Here is a 23,658-nt window from a genome sequence, read left to right as displayed (position 1 = left end):
TACGAGAATTAAAACCTGATTTTACTGAGTTAAATGAAATTATTTACGCTTCTGCTAGGGCAATTGAAACCAGCTGTATGCCCCCGAAAAAACAAAGAAAACAAAACCTGGGAAGAAATCAAACCTGGAGAAGTAAAATTGAAAAAGAGATTGAATTTATGAGAGGGGAAATATCAATATTAAATGAACTAATATGTGGAAATGATGTAAGATCCAGAACAGGAAGAAAGATGAAGAGAAAATTTGGATCCTCACCAAGAGAAGAACTGATATCAATAAAAGAAACGCTGAAACAAAAAGTCCAAGCAAAAGCCCAAAGAATACAAAGATTTGAGAAGAGAAACAAGTTTTACAAGCAAAATAAGCTGTTCACATCCAATGCCAAAAAATTCTACAGAGAAATAGGGAAGGAGAAAGTAACCGTTAAAGACCCCCCTCCCATGGAAGAAGTTCAAAACTTTTGGAAAGGGATTTGGAGTGGCAAGAAGACGTACAACATAAATGCAGACTGGATTATACAAACTGAAGGATCCTACCAAAATTTACAACAACAAGCATGGGAAGACATCACAATAGCAGACCTAAGAAAGGCACTCACGAAGGCCCATAATTGGAAATCCCCCGGTAAAGATAGGGTGCCGAATTTCTGGCTCGCATCGCTCCCATGCGCACACGGTAAGCTAGTTCAGCTGCTCAATGGAATTATGAGAGACCCAAATAAAACACCTGAATGGTTAGCAAGTGGCATTACTTACCTACTCCCAAAGAATAACGAAACCAACCTTCCAAAAAACTATCGGCCTATAACCTGTCTATCCACCACGTATAAAATCCTAACATCTATCCTGGCGGAGAAAACATATGCATTCATGGAGAAGAACGATATTTTCCCCATTGAACAAAAAGGGTGCCGCCGAGGCTCTTACGGATGCAAAGATCAACTGCTAATCAATCGTATGATCCTTGAGAACTGTCACAACAAGCGCAGAAATCTCAGCACCGCATGGATTGACTACAAAAAGGCCTTCGACAGTATACCGCATCCATGGATCTTGAGATCGCTGGACATCTTCAAAATTTCCCCTGTGATTTCAAACTTCCTGAAGCACAATATGTCGTTGTGGAATACGAATCTCCAATTATACCACTCTAATGGAGTACTTGCCTCAGAAAATATAAGCATCAACTGTGGAATTTTTCAAGGTGACTCACTTTCACCTTTAATATTCTGCATAGCCCTAATACCCCTTACAAGTGAATTAAACAGAACAGGGTATGGGTATACAATTGCCAATAAAAACATAAGCCATCTATTTTATATGGATGACTTAAAACTTTATGGTAAAGACAATAATGAACTTGAAGGCCTATTGCGCACCGTGAAAGCATTCAGCGATGACATCGGGATGGAGTTTGGACTTGAGAAGTGTGCCAAGGCCACTTTCCAGAAAGGGAAAGTGAAGACCACAAATTCAGTCGTGTTAGATGTTGACACTGTCATAAGAGAGCTTGAGCAAGAACAAACATACAAATATTTAGGGATAAATGAAGGCTCTGGTATTCAGCATGCAAGCATGAAAGAGAAAATCAGGAAGGAATGTTATAGGAGAGTTCGTGCAGTCCTGAAATCTGAACTAAATGCACGTAACAAGGTGTTAGCTATAAATTCCTTAGCAGTTCCAGTTGTTACTTATAGCTACAATGTGTTGAACTGGAATATGAGTGAAGTAAAGAATATAGATAGAAAAATACGCAAGCTGCTGAGTTGTAATAGGATGCACCACCCAAAGGCAGACGTAGATCGCCTTTACCTTCCCAGAGCCCAAGGAGGTCGAGGCCTGATCCAATTTGAACTAGCTTACAAAACAACCACAATTGGCCAATATATAAACCAGATATTGTTGTGAAAGACCAAAACAATAAAGTTTGCTTATTGATCGACATGAGCATCCCCTGTGATCATAATATCTCAGCGAAAGAGTTTGACAAGCTCAGAAAATATAAAGACCTACTCATTGAAATTGAGAAAATGTGGCATCTCAAGGCGGTTACAATACCAGTGATCGTAGGAGCACTAGGAATGATCAAGAAGGGAACCGAAAATTATATGAGAATGATCCCTGGCTTACCATCCCTGCAAGAAGTGCAAAAGATTGTCTTAACTGGTACATCACACGTATTGAGAAGAGCATTGTCGATGTGAGAACTGTTGCTGCTCATGTATTTTAATTTAACTTTAAAAAAAAATTTTTTTTAAATGAATGAACTACTGAGTTTGGTTTAATGGCCTACCAATGTATACTATGAGTTTCTTTGCCCTAGGAGTCGGGAAGACACTCGGCAAGAAATAGAAGCAAATTTGAAAGAAGAAAAAAAAAAAGTAATAATAATAATAATAATAATAATAATAATAATAATGATGGTGTGATGTTGCACGTTCGGATGACCTCTACTCAAGTCTCCGACGTCTTGACTTCTCCCTCTATATCTACGTATTGGGCTAGTCTACTTCATCGTCTGGGGGCGTCGACACAGCAGATGATAAGAATAAGAATACGAATAAAGATTTACAAAGGGTGCTCAGTAATTGATGAAACCCCCAAAACAGGATTTAAGTATGTCTACCTAACTGCTTTTTGCAATGTAAAATGTGTCTGGCGAAGTGTTTACAGTTTTCTATTATGCACAATGTTGGCTAAAAGCTATAGATATACATACTATGTACTAAAGAATATCAATGTAACGGAATACTGTTAACGCACCAGTTATTCACGAAAAGAAATTATCAAATGAAAATCTCCAGCAAAAATGTAAGTTGAAGTTGTGCATTAAAGGAAATGAATATCTGAAAATAATCTAATTTAATATATACAGAAACATGTTCAGACAATTTAATAAAACCAGACTTTACTATACACATCAGCTGTTGATTTCATCCTAGCTGGGCAGAACTTCACCTCCATGAAGAAATACATTAAAATTTTTCTGAATGACTGCTGCTCAGTAGACTAAAGATTAAGTGTATCTATTCACTCATCTGTTTCATTTTATTTTATCATGTAGACTAATATTTTATGCCAATTATACATAATTTTGAAAGAACTTAACTTTAACTTACAATACAAGCAAAAATTATGCACAAAAATATATTCATTAATGAGATATACATAATCAAAACATATCTGCCATTGGTAGAAAATTTGTGCATACATACGATATAGAATACTTACACTATAGCTGAAGTTTCAAGTTTATCTCATGCTCCAGATTTGAGGTGAAGAAGAAAAGGAGAAACATCTATGCTACTCTACAATTGGGAAGAACTGGAAATGATATAGTTAGTGAATGATATAGTAAGACTGCACACTTTACTGAAATGTATGCATGCATACATGTGTGTGTATATGTATGTGTGGGAGTGTATGTCTCTCTTTCTCTCTCTCTCTCTCTCTCTCTATATATATATATATATATAATTATATACACATAAAATCAAAATAAGTAACAAGATGTCAAGTATAAGTGGAATACGACCGGTTTTAAGCAGTTCCATTTAATTGAACAATGCAAGCAATAATTTTTCTCAAATATTTTATCGTAGCTAGAGGATGGAAGAATTTCATGTTGCTATTATTGCAGCAAGAATAATCTAAGAGAAGAACAACTATAATTTTGGAGTGGCATGGAACACAGTGGGGGTCATAGGATTGTAATTCCTTTTTAATTTTATTTTATCTACCTTCTTATCACCAACAAAAGATTTAAGGCTAGAATACTACTAATTTGAGAAAAATTATATTAATAATTCGTGTCTGTTGAAAATCCATATTTCTTGCAACTGAAGATAGCACTGTATTTAAATTGATGTAATGTTTGCATTGTTCAATTAAATGGAGTCACTTGAAATGGTCATATTGCACTAATGCTTGACATACTGTTACTTATTTTTATTTTATTCACCTTACTTTGAGCTGTGCAGTTAATGCTGGACTGGCTTGGTGCCTCAACTTAAGTACCTAGTTCAACTGAATCTTAATTTTTTCTTTTATATATATATATATATATATATAATTTTATATATATATATATATATATAATTTATATATATATATATATATATATAATTTTTATATATATATATAATTATTTTAAACCTGATGAGCGACTATATTTATATCAAAGTGATTTCTCTACTACTATAATCATTTCTTAAATATAGCCACGAAACACGTGTCGTTTTTCTACCTATTATATACGTTTTTATTAGTTTTTGCAATTTATTTAATCTTTGACATTTTATTGTTATTTTAATTTCAATTTTTCTATTATATGTAATTTTCTAGATGGTGTAATTTAATTGTTCATTTTGAATTGATAAAACTGTTTTTTGTCTAATTTATATATATATATATATATATATATATATATATATATATATATAAATTAGAAAAAAAAACAACTTTATCATATATATACATGTGTGTATCATTAGTGATTTTCTTTCTCCGTCTTCCCTTCTTTGGAATTTTCTATATTTCTGATGAAGAGCTCCACTCAAAACATGAAATCCTCTTTCTTTACTTTCTTTTCCTGAGCGTCCAATAAGAGTACTTATTCCACATCCTTGCATTGTTGTTTTTTCTTGCTTGTTTTTGTTTTGATTGACTATACATACATACATATATACATATATATATATATATATATATATATATATATATATATACATATATATATACATATATATTTATATGCATAAATGTTGAACAACAAGAACGAGTGCTCAACACTGCATTGGTGGATAGAATTTCTTTATTTGTGTATTAAGGCTACCATTGATTTCATGTTGAGAAAACTATCTTAATAACAAGTTTCAAACCAATCACATGGAGGAACGGTCTACATCTCCATTTTGGATGAATGTGTGCATGTGTGTGTGTGTGCGTGTATAGATAGATAGATAAATACAAAGTGAAGTAGACAGATAGAGAGAGAGACGGAGAGAGACAGAGGCAGACAGAGGCAGAGACAGACAGACAGACAGGTAAGTATGTAGTTAAGGATGCATAGGAGATTTTCAAACAATAATGTACGTAAGCATAACTTTGTATTAACTAAAATAATTCAGGGTGTTTGTATGCCATCATAAGTATCAATTTTTCATGTATCTGTAGGAAATTAAAAGAAGTTTTTGTAGGGACAGCAGCAAGGAGGAATTATATATGACTGTTCTTTTAAATTGCTTATATGCTATCAAAAAATTAACCCCTTCTGATCTTAATGTTAAAACAAAATAACAGTTACAACATAGTACATGGTTTGAAAATACAGATTATTATAGGATACATTTCAAACAGTGTAAATATAATTGTCCTTAAGTAATAACCCCAGATGAGGTAAAGATTACACAATAGTGTTTATGAAAATGTTTTGTAGAAGTCAGAAATAATGGGTTGTAGAAATGAGATGGTAAATGGATATATATATATCATATATTTTACATTTTTGGATTTTGAGCAGAAAATGTTCCTGCCTGTTGAATAATTTTTATAATAGAATGAAGTGTAGGCAATCAGATAACTGTTAGCTGTAAAGAAAAAATAAATGTGCATGCACATTTAAACTTGTAGAAATAAATCTATAGAAGCAAGTCATTGGCAAATATCTAGTTGGATAAGAGTCAGAGAGAAAGAAAAGAGCCAAATAAGACAGCTTTCCAAGTCTACCATTAATCTCTATTTCTACTTGGGCAAAATCTCTGATTGGTTAGATTAACCAGTCAGAAATTTTAACCAGCTAGATAAACATAAGCAGCAAAGGTGAAATTAAATTAACATCTGCATGAGCTTGCTACATCAGCCTCTTCTTTATATATGCTGAGAAAACAGCACACTACGATCAATATGAAGCATCAGGTAAGTAAAACAGATAGAAGTAAAATGACTAACAGAAGGAAACTATATAAAGGGTATTAGTCAAGCAACTGATACAAAATACTATGAACATGCATGCAATAAGCAAACTAAAATCCATGAAGCTCTGGCAGGGAGGCGGGGCGACCCCTGTTGTACTCTTTTGCCACAACTTTCTCTCACTCTCTCTTCCTGTTTCTTGAGTAAAGCTGCGATGGATTGGTGTCCCGTCCAGCTGGGGGAAACACATACACCACAGAAACCAGAAAACCGGGCCCATGAGCCTGGCTAGGCTTGAAAAGGGTGCAAAGAAAGAAAGATTATATAATAGACTTTGGAAAGATGTCAAACTAAGTAAACCAGGGTCAGATTTGAGGTTAGAACTTTAATTACCTAATCAAAGGCAGTAAAAACATTTTGTCTCTCACCTCCTACCAACTAAAATCTATATGATATACATGAAAATTTGCAAGTGAAGGCCACATCTGTGTACATGAGTGTGGGCAATGCAAGTTGGCCAGTAAGGTGTGTCTTCATACTGGGATATTTGTATAAAATAAAAGTGACATGATCTCTCATAGAAGTGGATTTTCAGAAAAGAGGAGCTAAAATGATGTTAGTATTTTTAAAAAATCTACATAATTTGCTTACATGCTATCAAGTATTCTAAATAAATAGTTAAAAAAGGTTAAAAAGTATTCTAAATTAAGGTTAAATTGAAAGGTAACTGCAAAAAGCTTGATGCTCCTCAACTGCATAAATTATCTTGTATGTTGTAGCTGTGTTGCTATCAGTCCGTATTTGTGTAAGAATATCAAGATTGAACACCATTATCCACCAGAGTGAAAGGAAAATAAAGACTTGTTCTCTGTGAGATAGGTATGAAAATTCTACAGCTTAACGTTTGAAAAGATTAATACTGATTTAAAAGAAAGTCAAAATATAAACTGTTCCATTATTAGGGAGAATTAATGAATATAAAAAACACTAAGACTTTACAAAAATCTTACACAAAATCCATGAACTATGGCTGTAATACAAATCTATGATGAAGCTAAAATTTTGTCAGAGCTCTGAACTCATCTATAGTTTTTGACATATATCTTGCTTGCTTTCACAGTGTGCTGTTTAATTTATTGTCAATAGGAACCATTTATAGGTACATCACATTAGGCGACTGGGAAATTAAAAAGAAGAGGCCATCCCCATGTGATAATTTGACTTGTGAGAAATAGCAGTCAAAATCTCCTTCATATAGCATTCTAATTTCTTTTGAATGCACCTGTAAAATGTTCCTGCTTTAAACAATGTTTGTGGTTTGATTGCCTTGACTATATGTCTTAAGTGATATTAACAAGGCCGATACTATAATCGATAAATATTGTCTTAACATACAGTTTTGACTCTGGGTTTTCCAATGCACCCCCAGTCAGTTATGTGAATGCACACAGTCATGTCTTTGCTGAACCTCAAATGCCTCAAAGCCCTTCTTTTAGATCTGTCTGAATTTTCCTTCTATGTGATAGATGGTGCGCAATAACCTAACCATGATATCTTAATCCTATCCTTTACTGACATTCACCACCAGGTGTATATCTTAATCTCTGACAAGAGATTTCATGACGGTGGCATTACTACATTTACTGTTACATTGATTAATACATTGATACAGGCAATGTCAGTTGGTAATACTGCAAGCATCTTGTTAGAACATGACATGTGGTGATAATTAGGCAACTACCACCAAGTATATTACAAATGAGTTTAGCAAGAAGACAAGCTGATATCGCTGAAAATGATAAAAGAATTATGATATTAAAACCAAATTACTTGTCAGTAATATTCTAGATAATTAACTATTTCTGAATTCTACCAATCACAAATTCCATTCACTCAAGCTGATTCACTTTCTGAAGATAACTTTATAATTTTCCAATCAATGCTGTAAATGCAAATTCAAACCCAGTTCATTTCTGTAATATTTCAATTATAACAGAATCAAGTAAAATGTCCTAATCTAAGACATATCCAGTCTCCTTTACTTTCACTTTTAATCTGATCAGTTTATTGCATATACAGTTGATATCAACTTATAAATTATAAATTATTTTCTCCACTTCTGAGGTGACATCTTTAGCAGATCTTAACTTTTCGTTAAAAATGCAAACGAAAAAAAATGGTTGAATAATAGTTATTCTTAATTATAAAAAAATATGCTTTTCATAATGAAATTAGCAATTATTAATAATTTACGATTTGCCTTAAGTTTTTGTGACTAGGCGCAAGAGTGGCTGTGTGGTAAGTAGCTTGCTTACCAACCACATGCTTCTGGGTTCAGTCCCACAGCGTGGCACTTTGGGCAAGTGTCTTCTGCTATAGCCTTGGGCCGACCAATGCCTTGTGAGTGGATTTGGCAGACAGAAACTGAAAGAAGCCTGTCGTATATATGCATATGTATATATGTATGTGTATATGTTTGTCCCCCTAGCATTGCTTGAAAACCGATGTTGGTGTGTTTACATCCCTGTCACTTAGCGGTTTGGCAAAAGAGACCGATAGAATAAGTACTGGGCTTACAAAGAATAAATCCTGGGGTCGATTTGTTCGACTAAAGGCGGTGCTCCAGCATGGCCACAGTCAAATGACTGAAACAAGTAAAAAGAGTAAAAAGAGAATATTAAGAATACTGGTAAATCTTTATCCACAATTCTTTTACTTCTTAAGCCACACTGTATGTGGATGGTATGGTCGGTTACATGGAGCCCAATACTTATTTTATACGCAAGTGATTATATACCGTAAATCCTCAAGTATAGTCCACCCTTGAGTATAATATGCAGGGGATTTTTAGGGGGTTGTACCTCTGTAAAACCTAAATCTTGTGCATAATACAAACCCCTTCTTTAACTTGAGTCGTGCATAATTAAGCCACCAGCACCTAGTCGAACAAACACTTCCTCACATGTATAATATAATAATGGTGATGTTCTTAACTGTTATATGAGAATGTGAATATGTTTGTAAATTGTTTTTCTTACATGTTATTCTGTGTTCTGAATACTTTTATTTTAATAAATGTTGCTTACTGCAAGTTATAGATGATTTTTCATTGCTTTCAAGCTTAGCTTAAGGTATTTTTGCACCTGACATCACAAAATGCGTCTAAATAAATATTGCTGGACAGCAAATAGAGACTTGGACATTGCTTAGAAAATATTTTTCATTTTTAACCTTATATATAGTATCCACTAGGGATTTTGACCTTTAAATTTTGGGAAAAAAATTCGGATTATACTCGAAGATTTACGGTAATTGACTTTGGAATGATGTCAAACTAAGTAAACCAGGGTCAGATTTGAAGTTAGAACTTTAATTACCTAATCAAAGGCAGTAAAAACATTTTGTCTCTCACCTCCTACCAACTCTGCCATGTACTCATTATTATTAATGTCTAACATTTAACAGCATTCATATTAAAAGCATGATGGATTGTTGCATGTATTTTTACATAAACTTAAAAGTACACCATAATTATTTTGATTATAATAGAAATATTAGCATTGCCACAATGGTGTTGAAGAAAATCTTCTTATAGATATTTATTTTTCATACTCTCCACTTAAATGTTGATTTTTTCAGAATATGTTAGAATTCAAAACAACCACTATTGAGCCTGGTAATAATTTAACTATTAGTGATACTGCTTAATAAGTTAATTACTAATGTTACTGCCTAATAATAAGTTAATTAATTGTGCTAATGCCTAAAATTTCAGTTCAACATGGCAAGTTAGCAAATCCATCATCAGTTATTCTGTATCCCAAGTAGTTAATCTGCACTTTCTCATGTTTCATATTTACATTCACTTGTTTTTTTTTTCTGTCAAGAATTTAACATTTAATCATACAAATAATGCAAGATAGAATGCATCAGTTTCGTTTTGGACTTGGCTTTGTTTCTAAATTTGTTCCATTTAATTAACGAAATCATTTTTAAAAATCTATAAATGCCTGAGATGAGTTATTGCTGTGGTCATTATTTTTCAGATTATTTCATTTTATTATTAGATATATTTTAATATTTACACCTACAGTGTGTTTCAATCATTTTGATCATTGATCTTCTTCAAGCACATTATTACTGAATGTATTCAGAGTTCTAGACTGAATCAAAACTAGGAACATTTATTTCTAAACTACATATGAATCAGTGGACTAAAGATGGCGTTAATAATCCAACAAATTATAATTTTTATCAAACTATTTCTTATTATTGAATAATTATTCTTGTGTATCTCATTGCTCATAAATGAATGTAGTAAATGAGTACAAAGAAAGTTAATTGTATTATTCTATAATTTAAGAATTAATGAAAATTTTAAAACTGAGATTGAGTTCAGATACCATATATGCACACAATGTAATTACATCCCATCCATACGGAACAATAATCCTTTCATTAAAAGATGCCTTTTTCCTGTCCTTTAGTTAGTTGCATGACTGAACAGATGTAATTCCTGCCCTAAATTTTACTGATTAGGTAAGTCTAATATTTCTAAGCAATTACATAAAAAGAAATATCATTAAAAGCATGTCTTCCTTAAGAAGAGAAAATAGTAAATAGATTAATAATAAAGTTTTTTTCTTAATTATTTTATTTTCCAATTACTTTTCAAAAATTGGAAGTAAAAGTTAAATATATGAATTAATTAAAAAGAAAACAAGATTGTGTAATTAAAGCTATAATTATCCAATATTTAAAATTACATTCTGACTGGGCATATAATTTGTCTGGAAATGTTCTATTTGGTTGACTGAATGGAAGGCAAAACCTAGCATTAAATGTTTTATCACACAAATTTTGTATTTTTATGAATGTTCTTTTTCATTTCTCTTAAATGAATTAAATAAATGTTAAATTAGATATAATACCCATCATTTAATTGGATAGTTGTTTTGTATTTATTCATTTATTTCTATTACTGATCATACTATTGGTGTTTATTACATTCGTATCAAATTATGTTAAATCAAACAAAGCAAGTGTTTTACATGGTGACATTAACCAATTGAAATTTGTATTTCTTCGCTAAATGTTGTTTGATATTTATTAAATTATTATTGTTGTTGTTTTTGTTTTTGTTGTCATTACTATTATTGTTACTATCTTTATTATTATTATTATTGATATATTTTTGAGTGAAAGTTGTTATAAAGAAGAGTTTAGAATGTAATTATTGTTTCAGTTTTGAAAGTCATCAAAATAGTATTTTCTGTATCATTTCCTGTTCTAATTGCAAAAACAATTATTTAATTTTCTTCATCCATGATTAGGAAGTAATTCAACAGTTTAACAAAACAGTTGTTTTTCATAATGGTGTTACAGTTCTCTGAAAGTATACTATGTATTGCTTTATGCCTAAAACTAGAGTCAAACTATTAAGCAGTTCACTTGCTTTTTTAAAGAAACAAAAGAGCATTTATAAATTACAAACTATATCTTAAGGTTGTAAACATACTAAAATTGGTTCAGGAAATACTTTGTATTGATAGAAGTAACTCTTGCATAGATTTCTGTTTGTCATATGACCTGTTATAATGAAATAAAAACAGTGTCCATGAATTTCTTATAATCTCCTACATCAAGTGACCAGACTTGCTGAATAGGTCATTAGAAAACATTGCTAAATTAAGAGAACTTTGCAAAAGTATATGAAAGGCAAAACAGTGTAAAACGAAAGAAGAAAAATAGATGTTATTTAAGTAGTAATAGAAGAAGTAGATGAAAAAAATGGTTCAGTCAGTGGCTGTTGTATCTAAAACAGATCTCACTGGTTATGAAAAATCTAAAACCTGTGAGCACTACTTGTTCTCATGGTCAGGTACAGATCTAGGAGAGAGGGTTGTAGAGATAGTATTTACTTGCTTGGGCCCAGGTATTATCAAGTATCTCAAAAAAATTGTCTATGAATTGAAAACTAACATTCAATTTCAGCATTCCTGGTTACACATATATTTAGATATTTTAGATGTACCAAGTACACAAATTTTTTATGTTTATTCATTTATGTTCTGAAGACATTACATTCTAACATTATGTATGTGAAGCAATACATGTTTGTGTTTAGTCTTTGATACTCATGTTAACATGATGTTGGACATTGTGAGTTAGACTTGTAGAAGCAATTATGCATGATTTAGTTTGATATATTAGTGTAGCCAGCAAATCCAATAATCTAATAAGAAATAAGTTTGAATTAGCAAATGATTAATTTACAGAAATATAATGTTCTTTCTATAAATCTTTGTTTTACAATATCAAAAAAGAGATTTAAATTTGCTAAACTCTTTGTGCTTTTATCAGATTCATCATGTAAACAATATCTTTTACATCAAAGTACAAAAAATATAAGTAGATGATATATATATGAAACTGATGGCACAAAATGAATTGCAAAATTTAAGTATTATACACATAAACATAAAAAGACTTTTACTGCAGTAACTTCCTTAGAAAAGAAAAATTTTCATGTTGACAATGTACTCAACTTAAACCAGTTCCTTCCATACGGAACATAGACTATCAACAACTTTTCTCCACTGTTGTTAACTCTGTCTGTCTGTAGTTGACACAGTCTGTTTCTCTCTAGTTGGATACCTGCCTTTTCAGTTTTACTACACCTGGCCTCCATGCTGGTGACGCGTAAAAAGCACCATCCGATCGTGGCCGTTTGCCAGCCTCGCCTGGCCTCTGTGCCGGTGGCACATAAAAAGCACCATCCGATCGTGGCCATTGCCAGCCTCGCCTGGCCTCCGTGCCGGTGGCACATAAAAAGCACCATCCGATCGTGGCCGTTTGCCAGCCTCGTCTGGCACCTGTGCTGGTGGCACGTAAAAAGCACCCACTACACTCATGGAGTGGTTGGCATTAGGAAGGGCATCCAGCCGTAGAAACATTGCCAGATCAGACTGGGCATGGTGCAGCCTTCTGGCTTCCCAGACCTCAGTTGCACAGTCCAACCCATGCCAGCATGGAAAGTGGACGCTAAACGATGATGATGATGATGATGATGATATCTTATGGATTCACAGTATCTGAAGCTGATGAAGCATAAGAACACAGGCACATGCATCCCACAGTTTAATGCTGTGATTTGTAACCTAGCTCTGTGTATTTTCACAGCCATTGTACATAAACACAACAACTCTTTCCATGATAGTTATACTACAACAAAGGTCTTTCTACATTTGAGTACACATGATCATGTAATGTAGATGTACATAGCCGCATTTTAGCTAATGCTCCTTCATGTGCATTTTATCATGCATCATTACATTTTTCTTTTGGTTTAACAGTGAATTGGATTTGTACATGAATATAAGAACTTACGGCTGTAATTTAGAAGAGCTTCAAGGGTATTATCAAACTATCCATAAAACCTATCATCCCTACATTTAAACATGTTTGTTCAGAAAAGATAAGCCTAAAATGAAAAGTATGGAGTATATTTCAAAGCAGCCACTCTTGCCTACTTACAATAGAATCAGCAAATTTTTGCATTTATCTTTCCCAATAATTTTATCATATGATTCTTGGCAACATATCATTTAATTAATATATTAACCCTCATACTTGAACACAGCTATCCAACTGACATTGATCTATGCCTTTTATTTCAATCTGTTGAAAATATTCTTTTTGAAAAATATATAAATTTTGCTTAATTTCTGATACTTAAAATTTACTAAAACGCCATAAAAATGAAGAATTGATGAAACATTTTATTATTTGCTAAAATTTAAAAAGAAATGTATTAATTACAAGTTGAAATTGTACAATATAACATAAAACAAATCCTAACCATCAAATTCTGATCAATGAAAATTTATTAAAAAAAAAAACGAAATACTAATTGTAATGAGTGGCTTTAATATTAATACAAAATGAAAAATGTGTTTTGTTTTAACAAAAATGATAGTTTTTCATAACTCTTTCTATTAAACTTTTAGTTTTTCCGTCAAATATCATTGTGATTACAGCATTGTTTTTAGAGTTATTTTTCTTTTCTGGTAAGCAATTAGTATCTTTGAACTTTTAGAAGAGAAAGACCATGCCCACCTCCACCAGAAGGTAAATAAAATACAATTTTCTTTTATATTTATTCTATTCACTTATGTGTGTATTTGCATGTACACACACACTCACACAAACACACATACACACACACACATAAACATACATATATACACACACATATATATATTCATGTACGTATGTATGTATATGTGTATATGTATATATGCGTGTATGCATGTATATATATATATATGTATATGTGTCTAATACATATATTTCTTTACTTTGAGGTATAAAATTTTACATGTTTTGATGTAATCTATTGGGTATATTGTATAGAGTTTCAGTAAAAATACATATATATTTATTTTGATTTAAAGAAAAAAAACATTTTATTTCAAAAATCTAATATATGAAGGCTTTAGAATATAAGATCAAAGAAAAACTGATAATGAAATTAAATTAATGATAAATGTGACTGAACTTCTATGCTTTCTATTGGGAAAGAATGCACATTTTTGATCATTACTTTGTTTTACTGATCTACTCTGATGCTCAAAAACATAACTTTGTTATAATTAGTCATAAAATTACAAGATTACTTGTTTTATATCTGTAGTTATTTGTTAAAATAACTAACAATATTGATTTCTCAGGTCAGCAGTAGTAGAATTGGTGTAGTAGTGTAGTTAATGTTTTGTGATATTTAGTTATATCCCTCTGCATTCTGAGATCAAATCTTATAATTATTTACCAATAGAAAAAAAATCAGTTACATTTCTCATTAGATTTCATTATCTGTTTTCTTTGATTATAAATGTTAAAACCTCTGCTGATACTGCATTTCATCCTTTCAGAATCAGTGAAATAAAATGTAACCACTAAGTATTATAGCTGACTAAATTAAATGTACTACTTTTTCTAAATATTGTGATCTTGTGTCAAATTTAGAAATTAGTTATCTTTAAATATGTCAGAAAACATACTTTACTTTAAAAGATTAAATAGTAATTTATGACATTCGTGCCACTTTTAGTATTGTAAAATTGATGTTAAGGTGGTTCATATCATAAGTTAATGAATTTTTACTAATGAAAATTAATCTCATGCTGAGAGGAAAGAATCGTTACTTTGATAAAGAAACACAAACTCAACTCTGAAACTTTAATTAATTAAAAAATAGAATTTGTACAATGCTGAGAAGAATTTCCTTGAACTTGGAAATATGGCAACAATCCAGATTTATTCTGGTATTGTTATACTTCAATGACTATGCTTTATTGACCAAGTGATATCCAAATGATAAGACCAAATGAAATCCAGGGTTGTTGTCAGACTTCCAAGATCAATCAAACTCCTCACTTCATTTACCTGCAGTCTATACTTATTTAATTAAAGTTTTATTTTTTAAAAATTTTGTGCTCAGTGTATAGAGTATGTTAGAACTATTGATACCTTTTGGTTTCCAAGCAGAACATGTCCCTGTGTATTTTTTCTGAGCTTTGTTAAGTATATTTATGACTTAAGTGAAACAGGATATCCTTTCAGGCAAAAATTAAAATCATGTTACAAACAAGATTTAAATGCAGCTTATCACTAATCTATTGTCATCACCAATTAAAAAAAAATAATCCAGTTATTTTATCACTGGACAAAATAGCAAAGAGAAAGAGAAGAGAGAAGAGAAGGAGAGAAGAGGAAAAGAGAAAGAAGGAGAGAGAGAGAAAATTATAGCTACCTGAATTAAATCCCCTATATTACTGCTAACTGATCTCAATACCAAGTGAAAAGGTATAATAAAATTGAGGAGGATTAACTTTCTGAGGTATGAGTTACACATCCAGTTAAGTATTCTGCTGTCTCAATTTCCCTCAAAGCAATTCATAACATAGAATTGTTTGATGCATCCCAGGGAGTAAAGTTCACTGAATCCACTTGTGAACATTAGTGATTTACATGTTATTGATTTCAAATAGGTTAAGACCAAAGTAGTATCAGAGAAGTGAATTTCAATTCAGAATCTTGACGGAAATAACTTAATACAGTCAGACGTTTCCTCTAATCATCTGACTGCTTGTACTGAATCCCCGTTGTGTTAAAGATTAGCATAAATGTCTTACATAAGCAAGATGAGAAACTTTTTGCTTATTTGATCTTACATATTACTATTTCTAATTAGTTGAAATTAAAGTGAGTAAAACCATATAAAGTAGTACTTGATTCTAAACATAAATACTCAAGATATTTTAGATTGAAGCAGTAATTTCCATACCTTAAAAAAAAGCATTAGTAACATAACTTAAACTATAGAAGCGTAAAAGACTTGGATTGCAGAGAAACCAATATTGCAGTAATAAAATTTGAGGATCCTCTCTTGTTGTTTGTTCCTTCTTGAGCCCTGACTGGCTCAGTAGGGCTGGTTTCCTGGTTTCCTTGGCATATAGGTTCCCCACCTGGACGGAACGCCAGTCCATCGCAGGTGAGCTGCAAGATGCAGGAGGAAAGGGTGAGAGAAAGTTGTGGCAAAAGAGTCAGCAGAAGTTCACCATTACCTTCTACCGGAGCCATGTGGAGCCTAGGTGTTTCGCTCATAAGCACACACATCACCCAGTCTGAGATTTGAAACCGTGATCTCTCAAATGCGAGTTCTCTGCTCTAACCACTAGGCCATGTGCCTCCACAGGATCCTCTCTGGCAAATATTCTTTAGAGATTATAGAGTGGGTGCGCTAAGCAGTGATAAGTAAAATTGTAATATTATTATCAGGCTGAATATACCTAAGGCATGTTCGAACAAGCTACTCACTGGGTTTTGTCATGGAAAATATATCCCGCTTGTTGACAAATGGTGTGTATTCACCTATATCAGCTTGCAGTGCCATCTACCCACATCATGAGATGCACGCATTTCAGAGTAGTTATCTCCTCTTTGGTCATGGATACTAGGCAGAAATTTTCTATGACAAAATGCTGTGAGTAGCTTCTTCACTGGTTCAAATGTGCCTCATGCGTCGCCTTACTGGCACTCGTACTGGTGGCATGTGAAAAAATATTCGAGTGAGGTCGTTGCCAGTGCCACAGGACTGGCTCCTGTGCAGGTGGCACATAAAAAGCACCATTTGAGTGTGGCCATTACCAGTACTGCCTGACTGGCCCTCGTGCCAGTGGCACGTAAAAGTGCCCACTACACTCTCAGAGTGATTGGCATTAGGAAGGGCATCCTTCCTGTAGAAACTCTGCCAGATCATCCTGTAGAAACTCTGTAGAAACTGTAGAAACTCTGCTGTAGAAACTCTGCCAGATCATCCTGGAGGCTGGTACAGCCATCTGGTTCACCAGATCTCAGTCAAATCGTCCAACCCATGCTAGCATGGAAAGTGGACGTTAAACAAACGATGAACAAATAACATTACAATTGTACTTATCACTGTTTAGCACTCCTCTTCTGTAATTTACTTACAGTGATCCACCACACAGCATTGCCAGTCGCCATATGACAACTGGAAAAGCATAAGATAATCAGTCTCTTCAATCAGCTCACAGTACCGACTGCCTGGTGTCTGTGACTGAAGAGGGGTTAATTACTCCAAAATGCTTGCATCTCATAGTCTGGGTAGACAGCACTGTGAGTTGTTATAGGTGTTTAAACACCATTTGTCAGCAAATGGAATATATTTTCCATGACAAAGTAGTGAGTAGCTTGTTCACTGGTTTGAATGGGTCTGAAACATATTTGGACTGCTAGTAACATTACAATCTTTAGAAATAATATAATTTTTTACTTTTGTTCCTGATTTAATTTCAAAAGAATGTTTCAAACTTTAAAAATCAACTACTTAGCCAACACTATCACTTGACCTGTAAAAATGGGCTGATGGTTATGCTTAGGATTGACTTTGAAAAAAGATTACATCATCATATGTGTGGTTATGTCTGTGGACATGAATGTAGGGGTCAAAGAGGAGAGAAAAAAATAGGAAAATAACAGGATTTGGCTAGGGAAATACGACGACAGCAGAGGATTTCTACAAAAAATAATCCCAGTTGTCAGAAGTGCTCAAGGTAACATTACCAACAGACGTAACAGTTCCCTTATTGAGACTGGTGTAACTACACGAGTTGCATCAATTCAGAAATCTACCTTATTGGGAACAACAACGATTGTAAGAAAGGTCCTCGACATCTATGGAAACTGGTTGTGACCCAGTACCAAAGACATTGATTCCAAATGTAAAACATTCATGCACATTATGAATAACGTAGGTGTAGGAGTGGTTATGTGGTAAGTAGCTTGCTTACCAACCACATGGTTCCAGGTTCAGTCCCACAGTGTGGCACTTTGGGCAAGTGTCTTCTACTATAGCCTCGGGTCGACCAAAGCCTTGTGAGTGGATTTGGTAGACGGAAACTGAAAGAAGCCCGTCGTATATATGTATATATGTATGTGCGTGTGTATGTTTGTGTGTCTGTGTTTGTGCCCCCAACTACACTTGACAACCAATGCTGGTGTGTTTACGTCCCCGTAACTTAGCGGTTCAGCAAAAGAAACTGATAGAATAAGTACTAGGCTTACAAAGAATAAGTCCTGGGGTCGATTTGCTCGACTAAAGGCGATGCTCCAGCATGGCCACAGTCACATGACTGAAACAAGTAAAAGAGTAAAAGAGTAATAATAATAATGACAATAACACGGAAATGTATACCAACATCAAGATTTAGATTTCACTCTCTTCCTGATTTAGGAACTGGGGTAATTAAGTCATATCATTGTACCTGATAGCTGTCCATATTAAACTGGATCCTATTTTAATTTATATAAAGAGTGCTTCATAACAGAAAATTAACATCATAATTAAAACATTCTTGAACTAGGAAAGCTGCTACATGAAAGTCAATGCTGTAAGTTTAAACCACTAGCTAATCATAATCATGGGTTTAATTTTGTTCATTTTCTGTTATCAGGTGTTTAAAGTAAACATTTTGTTGAGAGTCCATTAGAATGCAATTATAAGTATTCTTTTTACTCCTTACTCTGTAATCTATATATATAAAAGCTGAAGTTGTCTGTGTGTGACAAGTTTGGTAGGCTTCAACTAACACTATCTCCTCCGAGCCCCTGCGACACAAGTTGACCAAAATTGGGAGTATGATAGAAGAAGGCTTGCTCTTTATTACCAAGAAGATAAAATTCAAATCGGACCAAGTTAAGACCAAAAATTATTTACATCAAAAGGGTGCTTTTTTTCTATGAAAATCCCTATTTTTTACGATTTTCGACTGCTGTGTCGCCATTTTTCGGTGTATTTCAACCAGAAAAATGTTCACTTAAAGAGCCTATCAAGCTACATAATGCAAAATTTTTACTTTTCAAAAATTCCAATTCTAAAGGGTCGAAACAAATCTGAGCAACGCTGAGCAATACTGTCAGTGAAATTATAAAGGTGAGCAGGACTGTATATTTCTGAGAATGCTTTGTTTGTTGTTCATAAACTTTTTCTCGTAGCAAAATTTGTGAAAAATTTTAAGATTGCTAAACTTTGGATATTTGATTTGAATCAAAAATTCAAAAAGTGAATATAGCAAAAATAAACAAACCAAATCAGTAGTGAAGTTCATATAATCCAGCAACCTTTGAAAACAGCTTTGATCAATATGTAAGAAAGGTGCTGATAGGAAATCGATATTGTATAGTCATTGCAAAGAAGTGGTCTCTAAAAACTGAAGTGGCATCTCTGCTACTGCAGTTTCAGATATATGACAATCACAGAAATAGAAGCAATAATAATAATGATAATATAATAATAATAATAATAATAATAATAATAATAATAATAATAATAAGAAGAAGAAGAAGAAGAAGAAGAAGAAGAAGAAGAAGAAGAAGAAAGAAGGAATATGCAAAGATAGACAGATAGAACCCTCTTAAGTACGAAATAGCCTGGCTATGGAAAATGAAGAAGGTGAAGATAGTGCTAATTATTGTTGGGTCCTTGGGAATAGTATCAGAAGGCATCAATAGGAATATAAAGGAAAATAGAACAGAGTGCCCAGTAGAACCATTACAAAAGGTTTGCCTCATTGGCATGGCCAGAATAATCAGGAAAGTATTAGATAGCTGAAAAGAATGAATAGCATGGGACCATAGGCTGCAGGTAGTAAGCCCGCTACGCATGCAAGACTCCAGGAGCTCCAACAAAACCTGTGATAAAGAGAAAATAATCAATAATAATAATAATAATAATGATTACTAATCAAACTTCTAATTTACTTATGTTTTGACATTCTCTAGAACAATACTCTGTGTAAAACCAAATATATGACACCCTAGTCATAACAGCAACTTGAACTTCTAACAAGTCTCTTGAGGTATCTGGGTGAGACTTGGAGTCAACTTCTACAAATACAAAGCAAAATCTAAACATATAATAATAATAATGATAATGATAACAACAACAACAACAAAAACAATAATAATAATAGCGAACATGAAATCAAGACAACAGACTATATTTGGATGAAAACAAGTAGCAAATGTTAGGAGGGATAACTTCAGAAACAAGACTCACAGATAGTGAAATAATTTTGATCAAACATGTAGTTTTAAATGACCTAAATATAAGACAACAAGGAAAGGAAGAACCAGACGAAAAGAGTTACTCTCCACGAGTCTCAAGTGAAAGACTGACATCTGACTAGAACATGCAAACGTCTGGAGACATAAAGTGTAATGAACCTAATAAAGATAGCAAGGAAAGTGGTAAAGAAACAATATTTGAAGACCACACATTTACTGAAGAACATAGAGAGTGCGATAGAACTGAAGTAGAAAATCCTGAATAAGCTTGCGGTTGTAAGATACGTTAATGTGCATAATAGAGACCACTTCATAAGCTCTCAAATACAATCCAAAATAGAAAAATTAGAATTGGAAACTATGTAACAAAGGAAATTATACAAGATCTAAAGCCAGATATCACTGAATTAAATGAAATTATTTACACAGCTGCTAGGACAATTGAACTAGTTGTATGCCTCTGAGAAAACAAAGAAATGCAAACCTGAGAATAATTCCAAACTGGGAAAGTAAAATTGAAAAAGAGATTGAAATAATGAGAGGTGAAATATCAATATTGAATGAACTAATCTATGGAAACAATGTAAAAACCAGAAAAGGAAAATAGATGAAGAGAAAACACTGATGAGAAGAACTGCTTTCAGCAAAAGAAACACTGCAGCATAAAGTCCAAGCAAAAGCTCAAAGAATACAAAGATTTAAGAAAAGAAACAAATTTTACTAGTAAAATAAGCTGTTCACATCCAATGCTGAAACATTCTATGGGGAAATAGGGAAAGAGAAAATAACCATTGAAGACACCCTCCACCCCTGCCATGGAAGAAGTTGAAAACTTCTGGGAAAATATCTGGAGTACTAAAAAGACTTAAAGTGAAAATGCAGACTGGGTTCAACGCACAGAAGGATCCAACCAAAACTTACCAGAACAAGCATGGGAAGACATCATAATAGCAGACCTAAGGGTGACACTCATGAAGGCTCATAAGTGGAAATCTCCTGGTAATGATTGGGTGCCAAATCTCTGGCTTGCCTCGCTCCTGTATGCATATAAAAAGTTAGTCCAGTTATTCAATGAAATTCTGAGAGATCCCACAAAAACACCTGATTAGTTAGCAAGTGGTATTACTTACCTACTCCCGAAGAATAATGAAACCAAATTTCCCCAAGACAATCAGTCCATAACATGTGTATCTATCACGTATAAAAATTTTAACATCCATTCTCGTGGAGAAAACACAAATTTATGGAACAGAATGATATTTTCCCCATTAAACAAAAAGGGTGCGGACAAGGCTCATATCGATGCAACAACCCACTCTTAATCAATCGCATGATACTTGAGAATTGTCATAACAAACACAGAAATCTCAGTTCTGCATAGAATGATTATAAAAAGGCCTTCAACAGCATACTGCATTTATGGATCTTGAAATTGCGGGATATCTTCAAAATTTCTTCTGTCATTTCAAACTTCCTGAAGCACAACGCGTCAATGTGGAATACGAATCTCCAATTACACCACTTTAATGGAGTACTGACCACAAGAAATATTAATATCAACTGCAGCATTTTCTATCATGCACTATCCTAATAATAATAATAATAATAATAATAATAATAATAATAATAATAATAATGATAATTATAAAAAATCATATAAAATATAAAAATCATAAACAAGATAGACTAACACATATTGTTGAAATTATTGAATTCTAACTCCTGAAGTTGTATCATTTGTGGTAAAATGGCCTAATCTTGTACAATGCATTGTTGTTGTTGAAGCAGACAGAATCTGGCTTATAGTTTAAAGAATTATGTTCACAGAACATAGGTTTCTTTCTGTATTTAAAATTCCTACAGAGCAATATTAGTAATGCAAAACATATGCAGGTTAGATTATTTCAGAAATGAATCACAAAGTGTAATAATGTACAGAATAGAAATATATGAGTATGAATAAGAATTACTTGTAGGAAATGAACAGAAATGAACTGATTATGGTACAAGATGAATATTCAAATCTTTACCTTTTGACCTATAGATTTTTAAAATAATTTTTTGTAACTGAACGCTTTCAAACTTTGGACATTGATAGAATGTATCATATAAAACATCTTTTACTCTTAACAATTTTGAGAAAAGCTTATATTTAGGAAGTTACTTCACGTTAAAGTTGTAGTATTTCAGTAATTTCAACTAATCAATGATGTGTATTCAGCTGAATAAAATTACTGTTGTTTGTCAACAAGAACTTCCGGTGGTGTATATTTGATTTGTCACTGTTATTTATGACAACCCTAACCCTAAAATCCTAACCCTAACACCCTAACCCTAACCCTAAAACCCTAACCCAAACCCTAAAACCTTAAAGCTAAAACCAGTACAAACACACAAACGATGTCATAAATAACAGTGACAAACGAAATATACACCGCTGATAGTTGTTGACAAACAACAGCAGTAATTTTATTCAGCTGAATACATGTCATTGATTGGTTGAAATTACCAAAATACTACAACTTTAATGAGAAATAACTTCCTAAATATAAGCTTTTCTCAAAAAACGCTGAGAGTAAAAGATGTTTTATATGACACACTCTATCAGTGTCCGAAGTTTGAAAGTGTTTAATTACAAAAAAGTATTTTTTAAATCTGTCGGTCAAGAGGTAAAGATATGAATATTCAGCTTATATAGGGTGAGAAACTGACTTAATATCAATAACATAGATCCACATAGATCCCATAGATCCCATCGCTGCCAAACAATAATTTTTAAGTCGGATTATTTATAGGCGCAGGAGTGGCTGTGTGGTAAGTAGCTTGCTAACCAACCACATGGTTCCGGGTTCAGTCCCACTGCGTGGAATCTTGGGCAATTGTCTTCTGCTATAGCCCCGGGCCGACCAATGCCTTGTGAGTGGATTTGGTAGAGGGAAACTGAAAGAAGCCCGTCGTATATATGTATATATATATATGTGTGTGATTGTGTCTGTGTTTGTCCTCCTAGCATTGCTTGACAACCGATGCTGGTGTGTTTATGTCCCCGTTACTTAGCGGTTCGGCAAAAAAGACCGATAGAATAAGTACTGGGCTT

General features: G+C 33.1%; 1 long non-coding RNA gene across 1 annotated transcript; it reads right to left on the bottom strand.

Annotated features, from left to right (window-relative positions):
* Nucleotides 1–3,584: 3,584 nt before the first annotated feature.
* LOC118763289 lies at nt 3,585–17,620 on the bottom strand. Its single transcript, XR_004999040.1, has 3 exons — nt 17,607–17,620; nt 16,783–16,785; nt 3,585–3,775 (listed from the first exon to the last, which is right to left on the bottom strand). It is a non-coding gene; the product is annotated as an uncharacterized LOC118763289 (long non-coding RNA).
* Between the last annotated feature and the right edge of the window lie 6,038 nt (nt 17,621–23,658).

Source organism: Octopus sinensis, linkage group LG4 (genome assembly GCF_006345805.1).
Source record: "Octopus sinensis linkage group LG4, ASM634580v1, whole genome shotgun sequence".
NCBI lineage: Eukaryota > Metazoa > Mollusca > Cephalopoda > Octopoda > Octopodidae > Octopus > Octopus sinensis.
Note: the sequence above shows the minus strand (reverse complement) of the source record. Positions and strands in the feature narration are given on the sequence as shown.